The 19,851-nt window shown below is 45.5% G+C and overlaps 1 long non-coding RNA gene across 1 annotated transcript in view; it reads right to left on the bottom strand.

Moving 5' to 3' along the window:
• Nucleotides 1-19,851, bottom strand: part of LOC309796035 — a 144,687-nt gene that overhangs the window by 69,340 nt on the left and 55,496 nt on the right. The window contains exon 2 of the long non-coding RNA XR_014292408.1: nt 9,789-9,873. This is a non-coding gene — a long non-coding RNA (uncharacterized lncRNA). The remainder of the gene's footprint in view (nt 1-9,788; nt 9,874-19,851) is intronic.

Raw genomic sequence — 19,851 nt, 5'->3', positions numbered from 1 at the left:
CAAAAATAAATAAAGTGGAGGCTTTAGCAAATTATTTCAGAGTCACAGACCAGATAAAATGAAGGTGAAATCTGGCCTTAAAGAGGAATGTTTAAAAGAACACAAGTAGATGTGGAAGAAAGACTACACTGCCTTGCTCTGCAAGCAGAGAGAATTGATCTGGAGTGGAGATTTGATGGACTTTCATCTTACCCCTGGTATTTGGGGGCCTTCCCGCACCCACACATTTTTGTCACTCAGTGTTTACAAAGAACTAGAGAAGCAGCAGCAATTCAGAAAAAGATTTTGTTTCAGGATGGAAACAAGCAATCAAGAAGTCACGTAGTCTTTTATTATGCAACAAGAAGTAACCGACTTATAATTAAGTGGTGAAAGAAATGACTTTGTAAACAAACCTTTTTTTCCTCCAAGAGGAAAAGAGGAAGAAGAGCTAGAGACAATGTCAGGGCCTCTTAGGAGGTGAGATTTGAGGTTTGATCGTTTCTGCAGACCTCCAAAAGAGTGGGAAGCCCTTCTGAAGCTGTCATAAATATTGGTTGTATAACTGCTTTAGATTTCCTCTGGGGTTCTTGAATAATCTTCTCAGATTGAGGTGTTGTGACGGCAGCTAGCCCACCAGGACGAAGTCATTTTCCTTCTGCTCCCTGTACTGCCATTAGTTTATTGAGACCTGTGTGCAACCAGTATCACAGTCAGTCACCCTCATCTAATGGAGATGATAGTCACAGCGATAGTGACAGCGATGATGGAGAGGAGAGTGATGAGGCGGTAGGGATGGGATGGTAATGGAAGCAGAGATGGCGGTGTGGTGACGGTGGGCTGGTGGTGTGTGGAGGAGGTGGTGATAATGGTGATACAGTAGAGCTGATGATGGTGTGTGACAGTGACAGTGTGGTAGAGACAGTGGTGACGTTGATGCTGATGTGGTAAAAGTGGTGACAGTAATGGTAGTGGAGATGATGGTGACAGTGATGGTGGTGATGTTAATGGAGATTATGATGGTGACGGTGATGTTGATGGTAACAGTGATGATGGTGGTAGTGATATAATGAGTTCCTGATGGGAGCAGTGGTGGTGTGATAAATATAGATATAAGACCAGTCTTTTGCAGAGATTATGTCCCTGTTCCAAAGGCTGCAAGATCCTAGAATTCATTTCTGAACTTTCTTACTGAGTCTTCCCAGTAATAGGTGGACTGATTTATTGTGTCATTCAGAAAGTACTGATTCAGCACCCACTATGTTCCAGGCACTGTTCAAGGTGCTGATGATACAGCAGTAAACAAAACAAACAAAACTCTGTGCTCTCAAAAAGTTGGTATTTTAGCCAACGAGAGAAACAATAAACCAAATAGATAAATAAAATATGTTATATATAGGGTGATGATAAGCCCTAAAGAGAAAAAGCAGGGAACATGACATAAGGAGTACAGGCAGGGCTGGTGTGTGTGTGTGTGTGTGTGTGTGTGTGTATGGGGGGGTGGGGAGGGAGAGATGGTTTGGATGATGGTTCAGCAAATATTCTCTCTCTTTCCCCCCTCCCACTGTGGGCAGAGTATACTTCCCTAACTTATTAATGTTGGGCTTGGTCATGTGATTTCCTTTGACCAATAGAATATTTGTGGAGTGTGAAACGAGCTGAGATCATGAATTGGCTCTTGGACCCTGACGAGAGATCAGGAGAAGAACATGCCTTGGGAGCCACTGCCCCTTCATTATGGGCCTCAACACAAGCACACAAAGAGCAGATCTGAACCCCACTCTCTGCAGCCTACAGCAGAGCTGACAAGCCCATCCCAGAGCAATCCCGTCTCAGTTGAACCCAGGAGTATGGAAATAAGAGCTCGTTGCAAGCCACTGAGTTTAAGTGTGGCTTACTCTGTGGCCAAATCCCGGCAACAGCTGACTAGCACAGAGCAGTCACAATTTCAAATAAGGTGATCAGGGGAGGCCTCGCTGGGGAGACGACATGTGACAAAAGATCTGAATGAGGCGAAGCAACAAATAATGCCGGGAACTCGTGAAAGGTCGTCCCAGGAAGAGGGAACAGCAAGTGCGGACGGAAACTCGGAGATGGAAACAGAAATGACATGCTTGAGCAAGGAGGCCAGTATGTCTGGAGCAAAGTACAAGAGGGGCGAAGGCACAGGAGAGGAAGCTGGAGGAGTAACAGAGTGCGAGGCAGAGTGCGGAGGGCCTGGAAGGTCATAATGAAAATACTGGGAAGCCGTCAGAGGGTTTTGAGAAGAAGCGTGACTCAGTTTCACTTGTATTTTGAGAGGCTCTCTCTGGTTTGAGTGAGGGTGAGCAATCGGCTCTTGGGAGGTAAGAGAGGAAGGCAAGTGCTGAGACCCCAGGGAGAGATGCCCGGGGCTCGGATGGGACACGGAGCGGGGATGAGTCACAGGGTGACTTATTGTCTCAGACCAGCTTGATGGGATGGCCCAGACTCTTCATCCTCCCACCCCAGGAGCCAAGGAAGCCGAGGCCATTAGGGGCGAACTCAGGGGTAGTTATCGGTAACGGAGCCGAGATGAAAGGCCCCACTCCCACATGGCCAATCTGTTGCTTAGCACAGTGCGCGTCGCCACTCCATCCCTCTATTGTGTGGGGGATCTTAGTGATTCGCTAACGGAGGATCTTTTCAGAACAGCTGAGGCAGATGCAAATACAGCCTGACAGCCCAGCCACCGTCTCTTGTGTGCGTGGATCCTTCTTGCTTTGTCCCAGTTGGCAACACGCCTTTTATTCCAAGCATCAGATGAAGAGCTTGCCTGCATCCCAGGGGCCCCAGTGGCACCTAAAGGGCTGGGATGCCTACATTCTAAACCTCCTTATTTTTAGAGGCTCCATGGGAAATGAACTTGTTTGGCTCAGGCACTCCGATAACCCTCCACTTCCACTTCCCCTCTGGTACCACGTCGTCCTGAACCAACTGCTTCCCTACTTGGCCTTGGACTTCTGTGCAGTAATCAAAAAGGCGGACTTAGTCCAGCATTTTCCAAGCTCTGTGTGGGATGTTACTCTTTTCTTCAAGTTTCATCTGATTATGTGGGAAGGTAGGTAAGGGGTGTGTGTGTGTGCAGCTATGTGTATGTAGGCGTGCTAGGAGATGATATTGCACAGAATATTGATTTGAGTGTTATCAAATAAGATTTGATTATTATTATCTGAATATGATTACTTAAGTTCGTGTTCCCTGTCATCTTCTTTCCTTGGCTCAACTTCAAGCACTCACAGAATATGTTTTAGAAGATAATTTTTTCCAAGTCAAAAATGGCCTAAGATAAATGCATCCCTCTGCAAGAATATTTGAAAAGATTAGCAAATTGAACCAAATGGGCTCCAGTCCTCTCTTATTTTGTCAAGTGACCTCTAAGAAAAAAAGCGAAATTTTTGTGAAAAGGTATCAGAGCAGCTAAATACTTTGTTCCGAGTTAGTGAATCATCAGGTTTGGAGAAATACTTTGTTCTGACCTTCTGTAGCCACGGATGTGAGACCATTTACCTGGATTTAGTGCCGACCTCAGAGCCTTTGGCTGCAGGTTACCATGACAACAAGTTCCACCCTGGTGAAGGAGGAGGCTCTCACCAAGGGAAAAACTCCAGCCAGACATGGTCTTTTACTTTTTGGAAGGAAAGCTAACTCCATCAAGAACCTAAGCAGACACTCGAGGTAGGGGTCACAAGACTATCTTCCAGCATCGTCGTGGGCTGGGACTGGAGAGCGGCTCTGGGAGCACCAGTTGAGCCACCCCATTTTACAGGTGAGGAAACTGAGGCCCAGCATTGGGGGTCACCAAATTTGGTCCCCAGTAGAGTCCTTGGGAGGTGGAGGTGAAGTTCCTAATGAAGTTAAGTCGCAAATATAAACAGATATTTGATCAGAGGTGCAGAAGAATTGCTCATTGAGAAATTACACTCCATTATGTAAAAAGTCGCTGTGGGGTGTCAAATCTGCCTTGCATTCACGATGTGTGAGGATTGGATAAAATGTTGAAGCTGGGCCACTGCCCTGTTTGGATTCTCTTCAAGGACTGTATTTGAGAACAAACCAAAAGTACAAAACTGGCTGAAAAAGAAAAAGGAATTGGGTGGTTGCCATCAGCTCATGGTGGCCTGCAAGCACTAATGAAGAGCCCCTGCCTGACTCACCGCCCTCACAGCCCGGCTTCCCAGGCAGGGCTGTGGACCTCCTGACTTCGGACTCTCCTACCTTCCCTCCAACTGTACTTCTTAAGCCACGTAGCCTTTAATTAACTGCTGTCATTGTAACTGACCCTGAGATTTTCACATATTCTTCTCATTCTCATCACTTAGAAAAAACAAGTCTCAGGGAGAGACAAGTTCAATGATTTGCCCAAGGTCGCATACCTTGTAAGAAACAGAAACGAGTCTTGGGACTAGAAATCCAGTGCTGTCTCCACCAGCTCTGCCACTCACCACAAAATGTTACAGATTGCTCATTGGATGGCACGGTTTAATGCTAGAAATCATTAACAAGTGGAAATACCACAAAAATGCAACAGTAAGGACAATCTGTAAGTGAGGAAAATAATTGCTAAAAGCTAGGAGAGAGACCGAACCCTCAAACAAAGGAAAACATACTTAACTACTTGATTATCTGGACAGGCAGTCAACAAAAAGGAGGAAACTGAGTGGAGCCAGCCTCAACTGCCATTAGATCGTGAATCTAAGAGAGTAAAGCAGAGGCAAATGCCGAGATAAATACAGAATTTTGTAAGGGAAAGACTTCACTTACAAAAGGCAGAACTAAACAAAATGCATAAGTTTGAGATGGGCCTCTTCTAGGAAAAAAATTACAACCCTCCACCATGTGACTGCAAGCAAAAGAAGAAACCCAGATTATCTTAGGCAAATGGAGGAATTAACTCACAGGCTGTCAAGGGCTAACAGAACCCATGAGAAGCTGGAGGAGAAGGCTTGGGACAACCAGCAGGACCCAAGGTTGCTTGTGAAGTTAACAGAAACCATAGCTGAAGCCCAAGTGCTACAAGCACGGTGTTTTCTTTGTTTCTGCTCCCACTGCTGTGTATGTGATTCTGAACTTTCCCTACATCTTTGTGCCCCTTGTTTAAGATTCAGTATCCCAGGATCAAGTGTCTAACCGTTTATTTAAACCTTAGTGTACCGGGGGCAGATAGAAGGAGGAGCTGTCCCCTTTGCCTTCTATAATTGGAGCATCAGCAGAAGGATGAGATGGCTATTGCCCTCCTACTAAAACCATGCCCGATGGGGATATATTAGTTGGGCAGTACTGACAGCTGTCACAAACCCCAGGGTTTAATGGCTTAACACAACAGAAGTGTATTCACCAGGCATGTAACTGTCCAACACAGACATTCCTGGTTGGCAGTCAGCCTTCCCAGGATTATTCATGACCCAGGCTTCTCCTTCCATGTTGTGGCTCCCCACTCCTCTTGAGCCTCAGAGTCCTTTGCATTCAGCTGGAGAACAGATCGAAACAATGAAGGTCAGCTTCTTGAGCAGACGTCACGTACAGTACTACTGCTTCCATTCCACTGGTGAGAACCAGTCCTGTGGCCTCAACTACATGTAAGGAGGCATGGAAAACGCAGTTTCTGGTAGGCTGATGCTTACAATCAACACTTCTACACTCTGCAAAAGGAGGTCCAAATCTTCTATGGACAAAAAAGTGTCTATCATGGGAGAACTCACACAAAGAGAGATGGGGGCCAACAGAAAGGGAGACGGTAGGATGTGTGGCAGCCAAAAGCCAACGTAAGTCTGTTACAAAACGTATTTCCAGACCCTTGTCAGGAAGCCTATATTTTAATTTAAATGGACTGGCTGTACCTCCTTCACCAGAGTTTATAACTCTTGGGGTTGGATGTTACCCTGAGAGGTCCACCTGCTGCCCAGGTTAGAATTCCCCTCTGACATTCCTGATGACAAGGCAGTATTCAACTTGTATTCCCAAACCTCCTCAGAAGCACTGTATCAACTAAGATGTTTTAAGCTATACATGATAGAGAACCCCAACTAAAAGTGAAATCCAGAGCTAAGGAGCTTTCCAGCATAGGGTGATCAGCAGCTTGATGCACAGGTTCTTTCCACCTCTCTTCTCTGCTCTCTCATTTATGTACATGTTCCAGTTTGACGAAATCCCTCTTACACGGTCATGTCCCAGAAAGAGCAGCAAAGTGACACCCTCCTTTGTTTTTCCTACAATCCCTCTACTAATACAGCCAAAGATTAGATATTGTAACTAAGGTAATGAAAGCTACTGTAACAGATAAACCCCCATATCTCAATGCCTTTTTACACAACAGAGGTTTATTTCTCACTCACATGGAGTCCTGGTTGACAGGCAGTGCTCCTCCAAGCAGTGGTGACCCATGCCCCTTCCAACCTGTGGCTCTGTCATAGTCAACACACAGCATCTAAAGTCACCCTTTCTATCTGTATCAAACTAGAAGGGGACAGGACATAAAGGGTTGTGTGTGGGCAGCATTTATAGGCCAGGGAACGGAGCGCCTCATATTCTGTTAGCTAGGACTCAGTCACATGGCCGCACATAACCGCAAGGGAGGCTGGGAAATGGAGTCTAACGATTTCTGCCCCAGATATTTAGCCACTGGGCACCTGCATCCCACTGATGGTTTTTCTTGAGCTTGCTGTTGCCCAAACGCTACCAGATTTTATCTTAATGGGCGGCTGCTAAGGTGGCCTCCCTGTCCTATAAGCACTAGAATTCCTCATTTGAACCTGGGGCAGGGCTCCTCTACAGGGCTCCCACTCATTGCCCGTTTGGGGCACTCTTTCTGCTCGCTGCTTCTACTACTTTTCTCCCTTTTCGGAAGGTCTCTTTGGGCACTGTATAACTAAGACCCACCTAGAGAAAAACAATTTCTAACTGAGTGCAATCAAATTTGTATAAGTCAAGCAAGGGTGCTGACCCGTTTCAAGGATATCAAGGGCCCGAGGGAGTTACTAATTAATACCTCCAGTGAAAATCATGTTAACGTTGTCACTTTCTATATCCTTTTTGCCACTGTGGGTTTTTTTTTTTTTAATTTACAAGTAGATTTCCAGATCCTCTGTCGGTTCACTCTTCTGTGTCTTAAGTGCCACGTGAAAAAGAGGAAAACTTGTATGTCTGCCCCTGCTCTGCAATGCTGGGAATTTTGAAAATGAACTTCAAGTTGATGTTGCTTTCCTCGCTTTTTGAGGCTTTGTGGGCCAGAACATTTGCTCTGTGTATCTATTTCCAACTCATAATGCAAGACATGTAATTACTGGTGCCTCCGCCCCGTCCCTGGCAAGCTCAATCAGGCAGAGCCTATCCAAATGTACCACACAGACTCCTCTTCCATGGCAAACCAGGGCAGATGTTTCTTACTCCAAAGAACCATGTTCAAACAATTCCCCAGCCAAAGGATCATCATTGGGATGTCACTAAATGGTATTTTCTCTGGAGGAGCTCACATTAATTAATAGAGTTATTAAATACTGGACAAAGGGTTGTTTGTGGCTAGAATTCTATTACCATAAAGCTTCAAAGGAAATAGTACCATATAGGCCCCCCAAAAAAATCTCTTAAAAGACCCCTTTCCAAAAGCCAGTGTGTGGTTCAACCTCATGCTGTCACAGTTTTTTTAGACCTGGAAGGAATCTACAGATTTACCCATGCGTTCAAGGATTTACTAAGCATCAGCTGGGTGCCAGGCACTAGAGAGGTTGAGAGAGATGGAGATGAGTCCCTGGCTAGAGAAGCTTCTAGGCCAGTAGGGAAGACAGACACAAATCAGAAAATTGATATTATAATAGAAGAGATTAATGTAAAATTCAGCTGAAAGATAGTAGACCTGGATGAGGTCTCACAGATCATCAAATCCAGTGTTTGTCAGCCTTTTGGAACCAATACCCACTTTTTTTTTTTTTTTTTTTGCGGTACACAGGCCTTTCACTGTTGTGGCCTCTCCCGTTGCGGAGCACAGGCTCCAGACGCGCAGGCTCAGCGGCCATGGCTCACAGGCCCAGCCGCTCCGTGGCATGTGGGATCTTCCCAGACTGGGGCACGAACCCGTGTCCCCTGCATCGGCAGTTGGACTCTCAACCACTGCGCCACCAGGGAAGCCCCCAATACCCCCTTTTATATAAAAACAAAACTCTCTAGGCCACCGTTCAGGAAATTACAATACTGTCCCCCACTCCCAGAAGATATGAATCTTTTAGGAACATGGAGTTGGATTTTGTGGATCTTGCCCCATCCAGAAGATCTGTTCCTACTTTGCTTTTTCGGTAGTTTTATTTTTTTTTAAATCTCAAAGTTTTCTAAATATTGAAATGCTCTTTCAGAACTCCTCCCCTCTGCCCCCAACATCCACCACCCCAGTTAGCTTATCTCACCCAAGTGCCCCATTTTGAAGATGAAGACACTGAGGTCCAGAGACGGGAAGAGCAAGGCTCAGGCATCTTGGGGCCTCCAGTGTGGTTTGGGGTTAACAGTGATGTGGGAGGATGAAAGAAATGGCATGACTTGTTTAAAGGACAGTGTAGCCTCTGCTTCTCAAAATGTGATCTATGGACAAGCAGCATCAGCGTCCTCTGGGAGCTTGTTAAAAATGCAGAATCTCAGGCTCCACCTAAGACCTACAGAATCAGAATCTGTGTTTGTTTGTTTTTTTTCCAGTACGCGGGCCTCTCACTGCTGTGGCCTCTCCCGTTGCGGAGCACAGGCTCCGGACGCGCAGGCCCAGCGGCCATGGCTCACAGGCCCAGGCGCTCTGCGGCATGTGGGATCCTCCCGGACCGGGGCACGAACGCGTGTCCCCTGCATCGGCAGGCGGACTCTCAACCACTGCACCACCAGGGAAGCCCCAGAATCTGTGTTTTAACACGACCCCGGGTGATTTGTATCTCCACTAAAATCTGAGACGCACCGCTGGGGCAGTCATTGCGGAGGACCTCATGCCGTATCTCGTTTGTCCACCTGAATTCATCAGCAGATGTGGTAGACGGTTTCCGACAGGCCAATAGCCTCAAATGCCTGCACCTTAACTCCTTGCAAGCCTACTGTAGTTGATGCCACCGGGTAAACCCACGACCAATGAGGGACTGAAGCCAGCGGATAATTACCCCATTCTCCCCATCCCTTTAAAAAATTTTTGTATTTATTTTATTTTTTCTTTTTGGCCGCGCCACACGGCATGTGGGATCCTAGTTCCCCAACCAGGGATCGAACCCATGCCCCCTGCATTGGAAGGGCAGAGTCTTAACCACTGGACCACCGGGGAAGTCCCCTCTCCCCATCCTTTAACCAGACAGTTGATTAACCCCCAGCTGGTATGGTCTGTCCAATGCTGCAAACATCTTACCAAAAAGAATTCCAAATAATCCTGAAAGATTCTGTCCCAAAGCTGACTGGAGGATCACGCTGACTCTTATCAAGGTCTACTTTGTTCAGGTGATTGTTTGGTTTTTTTCCCTGGCTCCTTGCCATTCCTCCACCTCCTAGCCATCTCCCATGACTTAGGATTACCCCAGGCATGGGAAAGTAGCACCCAGTCATTTCTTGCAAACAGACTCCACCTGCTTCTCTCATACAGGTTCCCCGTGTTGCTTTGGGAATTCATCCAACAGTCTCTACCTTTCAAAGCTTTGAATCAGACACCGATCTGACCGAGGCTGGAATTTCAGGGCACTGCTTTCTTTATTTGGATTGGGTTTTAATCATAGGATTGCCCTTCTCAAGTCACACTGACCATTGTCCCTCGGGGTCTCTAATTTACGTATTTTACTTACTCTTTCTAAGAGGCAGGCCTCCCATGGATGATGAATGTTGATATTCTGCCACCTAGTGGACGAACTGGAACTGCAGGGATGGAGCCTAAAGGCGGAAAAGAAGGAATCAGTAATTTAACAACCACCATGTTCCTAATGAACGTTTATTATGTACAGACCACTCTAAACATAGCAGCTGATTTAATCCTCATAACCTCCGTACGATGAAGATGTGCTCCTAATTTCACAGGCTTAAGAAAATTAAGCAACTTCCGATAGCGACACAGGGAAAGGACAAAATGCAATAAAAGAGCTCATTAACAAATGGGTTACAGCTCTGGGCAACTGAGCCTCAACTCTGCTGGGGATCCTTTGAGACACCTTTGACAAACTCTCCCATCTTTGCATTTTCTTGTTCAGTAGCACCAAGATACAAACTGTTACCAGGAAAAGAGCACGGGCTTTCACCAGACAGACCGGGATTTCAGTCTGAGCTCTGCCATTTCCCAGCTGAATAAACTTGAGAGGATCACTTGACTTGCCTGAGTCTGTTACCTCATCCGTCAATGGGAGCTGACACTATACCCTTAGGATTGCTGGGGTGATTGGACAAAACCATGTGTATAAAGTAGTCCACGATACCAAGCTCTGGGTGGCACTAGTTGATTTGGGAGGCGCAGACAAGACTGGCAGGGAACCAGGGGAAGTAAAGCCAGGAAGGGAGGGCGGCCAATACAGGGCGCATTGCTAAGCTGGCTACCACGGTGGCCTGCTGGGACCTCATCCTGAAGGAAAGCCCTGGGAAACAGTGTGAGACCCTCAGCTCACAATTACCCCAAACAAGGACTGAGGGAACTGGTGTGTTTGTGGACCAATCCCTGAGAGTCATTTGTTGAGGGCCGCTCCATGCGTGCACGGAGATGCGGACGCAGGCAGGTGGAAGGGCGCCAGAGCGCCCCGACGGGACCGTGGGCCCTAAGCAGTGCGTCACAGCGTCTGCTCTCAGCAGCCAGCCTGTGCCAGGCACGGCCCTGCTCCCCTGCCCCTTCGCCATCCCATCCCCCTTCAGAGACTCTCTTCTGCCATTTTGCCGAATACAACGTGCGAGGCGCTTGCCATCCTCCTCCTCTGTCATCATGTTCTGCTTTAATCCTGATGCAACATTCTTTTTAATTTAATTTTTATATTGGAGTATAGTTGATTTACAATGTTGTGTTAGGTGTACAGCGAAGTGACTCAGTCATACAAATACATACATCCATTCTTTTTTAGATCCTTTTCCCATTTAGGTCATTACAGAGTATTGAGTAGAGTCCCCTATGCTGTACAGTAGGTCCTTGTTGATTATCTATTTTATTCACTGATGCATCATTCTTAATCTCTTTTCTGCACTACGTTCCTCTCCCCCCCCAACCTATATGACTACCCTCTTCTTCTCACTGTCTTTTGCTCAGTTCCCTCATGTTTGAGCCTTTATTCTTTGTTTCCCGCTCTCTGGCGACCATCAACTTCTTTCCCAATTGTTCAGAAACCAGCCTTTGTGCTATTTCAGAAGTCCCTTCTCCCATGACTTACGTTAGCAAAAGTATCTCCATCTTTCTTGCCCCATGAAAGGTCAGGTTACCATTCAAAATGAGTATTAAGGAAAAGAGCACTGAGGCAGACACCGTGGATTGCTCGACCAATGGCCATTTGATCCTCTTCTTCTTACCAAGAACACACTGATATATTTTTTTAACCTTCCAGAAAAAGGCATGTCCTTCAGAGAGGTCAAGACCAAAGAAGTACTTTTGGGTCTAAGCCAATCAGGGCTTAGCCTTTCCCTTGCAAGTGACCGATTTAGACACTGTCCAGTTGAGCAATGCTGGCTAAGGAGAACTGGGGAATGCCCAGGGCAAGGTTTGCCTTGCTTGTGAAAAGGGATCTTTTTTCTTCTGCTTCTGGACATTGTTAACTGTACATAACACCCAGAATTGCCACAATCCTCTCAGAACCATGAAGAAAATACAAGAGAAAATAAAAAAAGTGAACTAGGGCCAACATATTGTTGAGCCACTGATGACACCAACCCTAGAGACATCCTATAGGACTGTGTAAGTCCACTTCAGTTGAGTTATCTGTTGCTTGCAACCAAAACCACACTGAAATGATATGATAAAGTCCTTAGGCTTTAGAAGTTAGTTTTAAAAAAATACTTACGAGAGAATGATTTTAATACACAGATGATCTGCTCACAAATGTTCTTAATGGCCCATATATTTGCACTGGGCTTGGCCACGTTCTCTAGCATAGTGTCATTATGCGTGTAATGTCTGTAAGAATCAGCCTGAACAGACCAGGAGCACATCTAAATGAGCCCATCTGGCCTTTAGTTAATATAACTCCTAAAAAGTCGGGTGGAAACTGAATTTTTCCTATGTTGAAGAGCAGGTGAACTAAATTAGATAATGTTTTTGGAAGTGTTCTCGATAAACCTGAGGTTGTGGTAGCTTATGAATCACTTTCAACAATAAGATTTCCTTTAAATAAGCAAGCCTATGGCAAATCCTTTTGGGTTCAGAGGAATTCTCCTTTAAAAGTATATATTCTCCCTGTGATGAGTGATTCCTTAAATTGGGGTTTGGCTTCAGGGAATCCGTGAATCCCATGAAATTAGAAGCAACATTCTGTGTCTATGTGTAAATGTGAATTTCTCTGAGGAGAAGATAACTAAGCTTTCAGCAGATTCTGAAAGGAGTTTATAACTACCCTCCTAACTCCAAAAAAAAAAAAAAGGAGTTAAGAGCCACTGCTAATGTAGGTGTTTTCAAAGCCTGGATTTTCTTAAAGAAGCATATACTTGCATTTGAAGGCAATCTGACAGAGGGCTAATGTAGCATTTTGAGGAACCAATGTTCATATCCAATTTGTGAATTCTCAGATGTCACACCAGATGTCCTTATTTTCATGAGGGCCCTTAGGCCCTATGGGAAAAAATATGTGAAGGAGATTTTGGAGCTAGCTGCCATGCCTCGCATTCTCAGGAGATGTGGGAGACTATTACAGTAATGGCCCCCATTTTTTTTCTCTATATGTCTCTATATCCATCCACCCCTTGGGTAGTCATCTCCAATACTAACTTTGAATTTGGCCATGTGACTTGCCTTGGCCAAAGGAACAATAGCAATTATGACAGAAACAGAGACTTGAAAAATACTCGAATACTGGGAATTTCCTTCTTTTTCACCCTTATTGGAGTCCCTGCCACCACCTCCATATGAAATAGCCTGAGTTAGCCTGATGGATGATGAGAAACACACGATCCAGTCACCCCCACCATCCCAGCCTACAGTCAGTCAATCCTCAGAAGCAGAACACATATCTGGGTGGCAGCTGACTGCAGGCACATGAGTGAGTCCTGTCGAGACAGCAGTAGTACCACCCCGCTGAGCCCAGCCCAAACCACCAACCCTGTAAGCTGAGTAAATAGCTTACTGTTTTAAGGCAGTAAGTTTGGGGATGGTTTGTTATGCAGCAAAAGCCAACTGATACAGGAGGGAATACAATGGCTCTTTTTCCCGGGTACCAGCATCCCTTGTGGCCGTGCATGGTGGACACAGCAGGGAAGAAGACCAGACCTGCTGTAAGACCATGTTCCAGACCACGGGGAGGCTCCGTGACAGCCCCACAAGCGGTGGTCGGCAAGCCAGGCTGAGCAGGATGGGCGGCCAGTGAGCAGATGGGAAACAGGATCCGTACGCTGGGTCCTCACTGCCCTAGGCCTAGCTGGAATTATCTGGGCCCCAGAATAACTACCGGGCTCCTCCCTTCCGTCACTCTATCTCCCACCAAAGGAAGGCCTGGAAAGGTGAGGCTAGAAAGTGCTTTTTAAGGGTTACTCAGGCCCATTTTTTCCCCCATGCTTGGCACGATTTAAGAAAATGAGAATTATATTAGATTAAGTAGGAGAGAAGAACAGGAATTGAGTGTCAGAGAAGGAGAAAGGGAATCAAAAAACAAAGGAAAGAAAAAAATGTGAGAGAAAAAACAGAAGAGAAAGAAGATGCCAAATATCACCCAGACTCAGTCATAAAGAGCACGAAAGAAAACGTGATTATTATGTTCAGGTGTTTGCATGCCCAGTAAGCCACTTAACCTTCCCAACTGTCCTGGGGAAACTGAGGCTCACACAGGCCATGTAAGTTGCTCTAAGACTATAGTGCCCCAAAGTGGCAGGACCGGGACTTGAGCCAGTCCTCAGCCCACAAGGAAAAGCAGACTTGACGTGGATAATAACAACAGACCACACTTTTGGGTGCTTACTAGGTGCCACACACTATTCTAAGTGCTTTACATGGTTCACTCGTTTGAGACTCAGAACAGCCAGGCACCAGGATTACCATCATCCCCAGTTCACAGGTGAGGAGACAGAGACACAGAGAGGTGAAGCAGCTCGCCCAAGATCACTGAGCTCGTAAGTGGTGAGGCCGGGTTGTGAACCCACGGAGTCCGGCTTCAGAGTCTGCACTTGGAGCAACTACACTGTAATGCCTATCAGTGCGCTACCAGATTCCCACCCCACCGCGGCTGCCACCACTCTCGGGGCTTTTGAGTGGCCCAGCGGATGGGCTCACGGTACCGGGACAGGCCTCAGATGAGGACTGATCACAGTGTAAAGATCTGTGAAGGCAGGAACTCCACGAGGAGATCAAGTAGAGCCCCCCTCATTTTTGAGTGAAAGGCCTGGCTGCCTTGTGCTCTAACCAGAACCAAGCATCCCTCCCAGATAGAAACACACGCAGCGCGGGATCTGAAGGACAGCCCCGTGCACTGCACTTCGTGGGAAACAGCCAGGAATGGCGGCTTCTCATTTTGATGTCTGGGCCTTTGGAAGCTGGAAAGAGACTTTGCTGGAAGCTGTTTGAGGAAAGAATGAGGGGCTCCGGGGGAGGGGGGATGGAGATGAGAGCACAGAGAGGATACGGGAGAGACAGGTGCAGGGGAGGGGAGCCGGAAAAGAGGAGGCTGCTCCCCCGGGGGCATTTTTACATTACTGATTGCATGACTGGTACATTTAAGTCCCCTGGGAGCCACAGGTGTATCCCAGGTGCACCCAACACGAGTCTGGTTCAGAACTTGATTCCCTAGCAGTCTCCCACTGTCTAGATCTTAGATAATAATCCCAGGAGAAGAAAGGCTGGAAGATTCCACAGAGCAAAATGTAATTCAGAATCTGTTTAGCTTTTGAAGTTCCTCTAAAAGAAAATCAGTCGCCTTTGTCTCCCATCTCCACTGGCCCTTACTCTTTTCTGAGTTTCTTCTTGGTCACAAACACGCATAAGGCGCTTCAAGGCGAGACACACCAGCAATCAGTTTAGCAGGAACACTCATTAAAAAAAGAAAAGAGAAAAGAAGAAAGAAAAGGCTTCCATGATGGTGGCGATGATCATTTCACGGATATGAACCCAACTGAAATAAGGAGATGGTGGCTTTGGCAACCTGGGGGGTCTTCTGTGTGTTTTTCGTGGGAAATTTCTGGATCTCTGGGCTTCGGGGCATTTCAGCATCAAATCATCAACCCCCTTTCCACACAGGAGAGAAGAAAGGCAGTATGCAGGCCTTGATTCTCTCCTCTGTGGTTTGAGGTGTCTCTAGGGAGAGTGTGAACACTCCCAAGAACCCTAAGGTGTGTATTTAAATTTCTGAGAGGGAAGTTAAAGGTAAGGAAAGAACACAAGGTTTCCAAAGGGAAAATTCCAGAAGAAGTAACCATGGAAACTGTTCCAAGGTCTTCAGAGTAGTGTCACGTGGAGCCGAGAGACAGCAAGCCCCGTTAGTGGGAAATGAAACCCTAAAGCAGAGAAGCTGAGCAAAGGAGTGAAATGAATCGAAAATGAATGAAGCAATTTTTAAAAGCCAGGTGACTCAAGTCTCAGGAATCAATGAAAATCAAGGTAGTGAAAATCATCGGCTTCTGTACATGGAAGATGCAAACACATGTATGCTCTTAGTAGCCCTTCCTCCTGGGGGCTGTATTCCAATCACATGCATACCCCTAGGCTTTTCAAATGTACCAGCGGCAAATGTCAAGACTTTATTTATTCTCATACATGTATTCATCAGTTCACTCTTTCGTTCAACAGATGTTATAAGGTATCCGATGCTACAATTACGCATTCATTCATTATTTATTGAGCACCTACTATGTGCCAGATACTCTATTAGGTATGAGATATGACCGTAAACAAGACAGATATATCACCTGCCTTTACAGAGCCTGCCATCTAGCTTATGCTGTGCTCAGTAATATGAAGGATTCAGAGAAGCAAAGGACTGAGTTTGCTAACGTCAAGGAAGCCACAGTTTTCTTAGGAGGAAGAAAGAGAGCATAGGCACAGTAAGAATTAAATACTTACACAAGAGCTAGATTAGAATTCCAAGCAAGAACACAAGCAATGTCACAGGCAATATATTTCCATTTTCCCCCTTTATCCCTGCCCAAGCTCATCCCCAAGCTTGTCTCCAGCTATTTAATACACTCTGAAGTTCCTTTGTGAGGGGAATCCTTAATGAGGTATCTTGAAGGAAATCTACCCAATGCCTGTATACGTTGCATTCATCCCTTGACTTATATCTCCAGAGACAAATTTGCTTGTAGGTGAACTTCCAAATCCACCTGATGGAGGGGTAGAGGGAGAAGAAATATGTCTCTAAGACCTGCTACTTTGAGGGCATCATAAATGACTGGTCCGCTTTGAATTATGTTCCTGAATCAGCTCTCAGCCTTTAGGAACTCCCCATGGTGTCTTCACTGTCACCTCTGGAGTTGGACCAGTACTAGTCAAACCTGCAGAATTCAAAATAAAACCTCAGCTTCCTGCCTTCTAGAAGATCAGGAAAACGTGTGGGTCTTATGAGAAGAGAAAAACTGGAATATGATCATCAACCTTGACCATGGATCTCACGCTGATGACCAGGTGATAATGGCTCAGAGTCAGGCCCCAGGGGAAGGTAGCCCTGCCTCCTTCCTCTCACTGGGCATCAGGCATGGCCCCCTCCCCCTCCTTTTTTAAAATAAATAAATTTATTCATTTATTTATTTTTGGCCGTGTTGGGTCTTCATTGCCGCGCGCGGGTTTTCTCTAGTTGCAGCAAGCAGGGGCTACTCTTCGTTGCCGTGAGCGGGCTTCTCATTGCGGTGGCTTCTCTTGTTGCGGAGCACGGGCTCGAGGCATGCAGGCTTCAGTAGTTGTGGTACATGGGCTCATGGGCTCAGTAGTTGTGGCTCGCAGGCTCTAGAGTACAGGTTCAGTAGTTGTGGCGCACGGGCTTAGCTGCTCCGCGGCATGTGGGATCTTCCTGGACCAGGGATTGAACCTGTGTCCTCTGCATTGGCAGGTGGATTCTTAACCACTGCGCCACCAGGAAAGCTCCCCTTCCCCCTTTTTGAATGACACAGATGACTGATCCATCATTTGGGAAGACCACTGTGCTTATTCCAAGAAAGTGACCACTGGCTTGTAAAAGTGAGACCTGTTTGAATCTTTGGCTGCTTAACTCTCAAGATGGGCTGGTGAAAAAAGCTACATGATAGGTGAGGGGAGGAATATTATTTGGGGAGGGAATATTACCATGGAGTGTGTTCCCTTTCTCTTCTGTCTCTAGTTTACTTATCACAGGCAGAGAAACAGAACTTGGTGGACAAAGCAAAACCATGATCCTGGGCTATCATGGATCCAAGGATGGCTAAACTTGAAGAGAGTCAGGTTGGAGGGCAAGTCCCAAGAGTCTAGGGCAAGGCCGACTGATGGACTCTTGTCAGGCAAAACTGTGGTGGTCTGGATGAAGAGAGAATGCCGATTCTGGTTCATTTTAATTTCCTTCAATTTCTCCATGAATCAAAATCATTTTCACTTCATTGAGTTTTGATGGTAATCGGGTGATGAACTACTCATTTGTCAAAATTTTCTAATTAGCATGGAAAGAAAAGGAGTCTTCAACATGGCTTATCTCCTTGCCTTCCTCTAAGGCAGAGGTCATAAATTTTTGCAGTTGGCTACCTTCACCATGGTTTTTTGGTTTTGTTTTTTATTTTACTTGGTAGAGGGAAGACAGGAAATGAGGTCTCCAGTTCTGACCCAGGCTCACAACTTTATACCTGGCCTAACTCTTACCACTCAAAGTTGATAGCTTAAAATAACAATCACGTATTAGCTTACTATTCTGTGGGTCAGTGATTTGGCCTGGGTTTTGCTGGACAGTTCTCCTGGTGGTCTCATCTGGACTTATGCATATAGCTGCCATCAGCTAGAGGACTGACTGGAGGCTGGTCGGTCTAGGGTGGCCTTATTCACATGTCTGGTGGTTGGTGCTGGCTGTTGGTTGGGACCACTTGGGTAGCTGGGCCATACATCTTCGGCAGGCCAGCCCCAGTTTATTCAGATGACAGAGTTCTCAGGGTTCCTAGGAGCATCAAGAGAAGACGAGCCCAGTGCAGAAGCACTTCTCAAGTTTCTTCTTCCACCATGTTTTTCGAATACCCCACGGGTTAAAGTAAGTCACAAGGTCAAGTCCAGATTCAAGGGGTGGAAAAGTAGGCTCCATACCTGGATGGGAATTGTTACAAAGTCACACTGCAAAGGGAGGGGATGCATGCAAGAGAGGACAGAGTTACTGTGGCCACTTTTGCAAATCATCTCCCAGAGCCTTGTTGCCGTTTGAGACAGCAGCCCATGCAAGGAATCTCTTTCGTCTCTGGCTGGCAGTGTAACAGGCTTGGTTGGACTCCGTGTTTCATGTTTTTCCTCTGGAAAAATGAAACGGTTTGAAGGAGACAAAGGAAAAGATGTGAAGTGCTTCAAGTTGCCAGAGGGTATTGTTTCAATTACATTTCCATACCTCTACAAGAACAAAATCACACACATATGTATATCTGATATGTATGTATATACACAGAGAAATTATGTATATACACATACATACTGCATTCTTGTGATAACTACGCATGCTAGTGCAGAGTCTGGGCACCTCTTTTTTTGTATGTGAAAGCAGTGTTGATAATGTCTATCAAATAAATAAATAGTCCCAACCTTGACTTAGTCATCTGAGAGAAATAGAAAGTTTTCACATCAATCTGTAAGCTGATCCATATAATCCCCTATAGAATACACGCACACACAAACACACACATTATATTTTCAAGCTAAATAATAAGTATTTAGAAATGATAAGGTTTTCTTTTCACTTTCTTCCTTTTATGACAACATATGTCGATCCACTCTGTTATTCTGTGTAAGGAGCATATGCCAAAGGTTACAAAAACAATGGTGGTGTGAGTGGAAGAGGTATCGTATAATTTATCTAGGTAGGAATACTATATATATTTTTTAAATATATTTAACCTACAAGGACATAATAACATAATGGTTGAACATATATTTCAACTGTTTAATCAACTTCATCATAGAAAGCAAACAGAGGGATTATAAAGAACCTATATCATATATCGGTCAGGGTTTGGTCAGGAAATCAGAAACCACTCTAGGTACTCTGAGAAGAAAAAGATTTAATGCATAAAATTAAATGCTTACAAATCCTGAGAAAGAAAAGTGGAGCTGGAGGAATCAGGCTCCCTGACTTCAGACTATACCACAAAGCTATAGTCATCAAAACAGTATGGTACTGGAACAAAAATAGAACTGTAGATCAATAGAACAGGATAGAAAGCCCAGAAATAAACACATGCACCTACGGTCAATCAAGCTATGACAAAGGAGGCAAGACTATACAATGGTGGAAAGACAGTCTCTTCAACAATGGTGCTGGGAAAACTGGACAGCTACATGTAAAAAAATGAAATTAGATCATTCTTTAACACCATACACAAAAAGAATCTCAAAATGGATTAAAGACCTAAATGTGAGACCGGACACTATAAAACTCCTAGAGGAAAACATAGGCAGAACACTCTGACATAAATCACAGCAATATCTTTTCTGACCTCTCTCCCAGAGTAATGAAAACAAAAACTCAGATAAACAAATGGGACCTAATTAAACTCAAAAGCTTTTGCACAGCAAAGGAAAACATAAACAAAATGAAAAGA

This window comes from Mesoplodon mirus (assembly GCF_964341445.2).
Source record: "Mesoplodon mirus genome assembly, chromosome: X".
NCBI lineage: Eukaryota > Metazoa > Chordata > Mammalia > Artiodactyla > Ziphiidae > Mesoplodon > Mesoplodon mirus.
The sequence above is the reverse complement of the archived record's forward strand: the minus strand, read 5'-3'. Positions and strand labels throughout refer to the sequence as shown.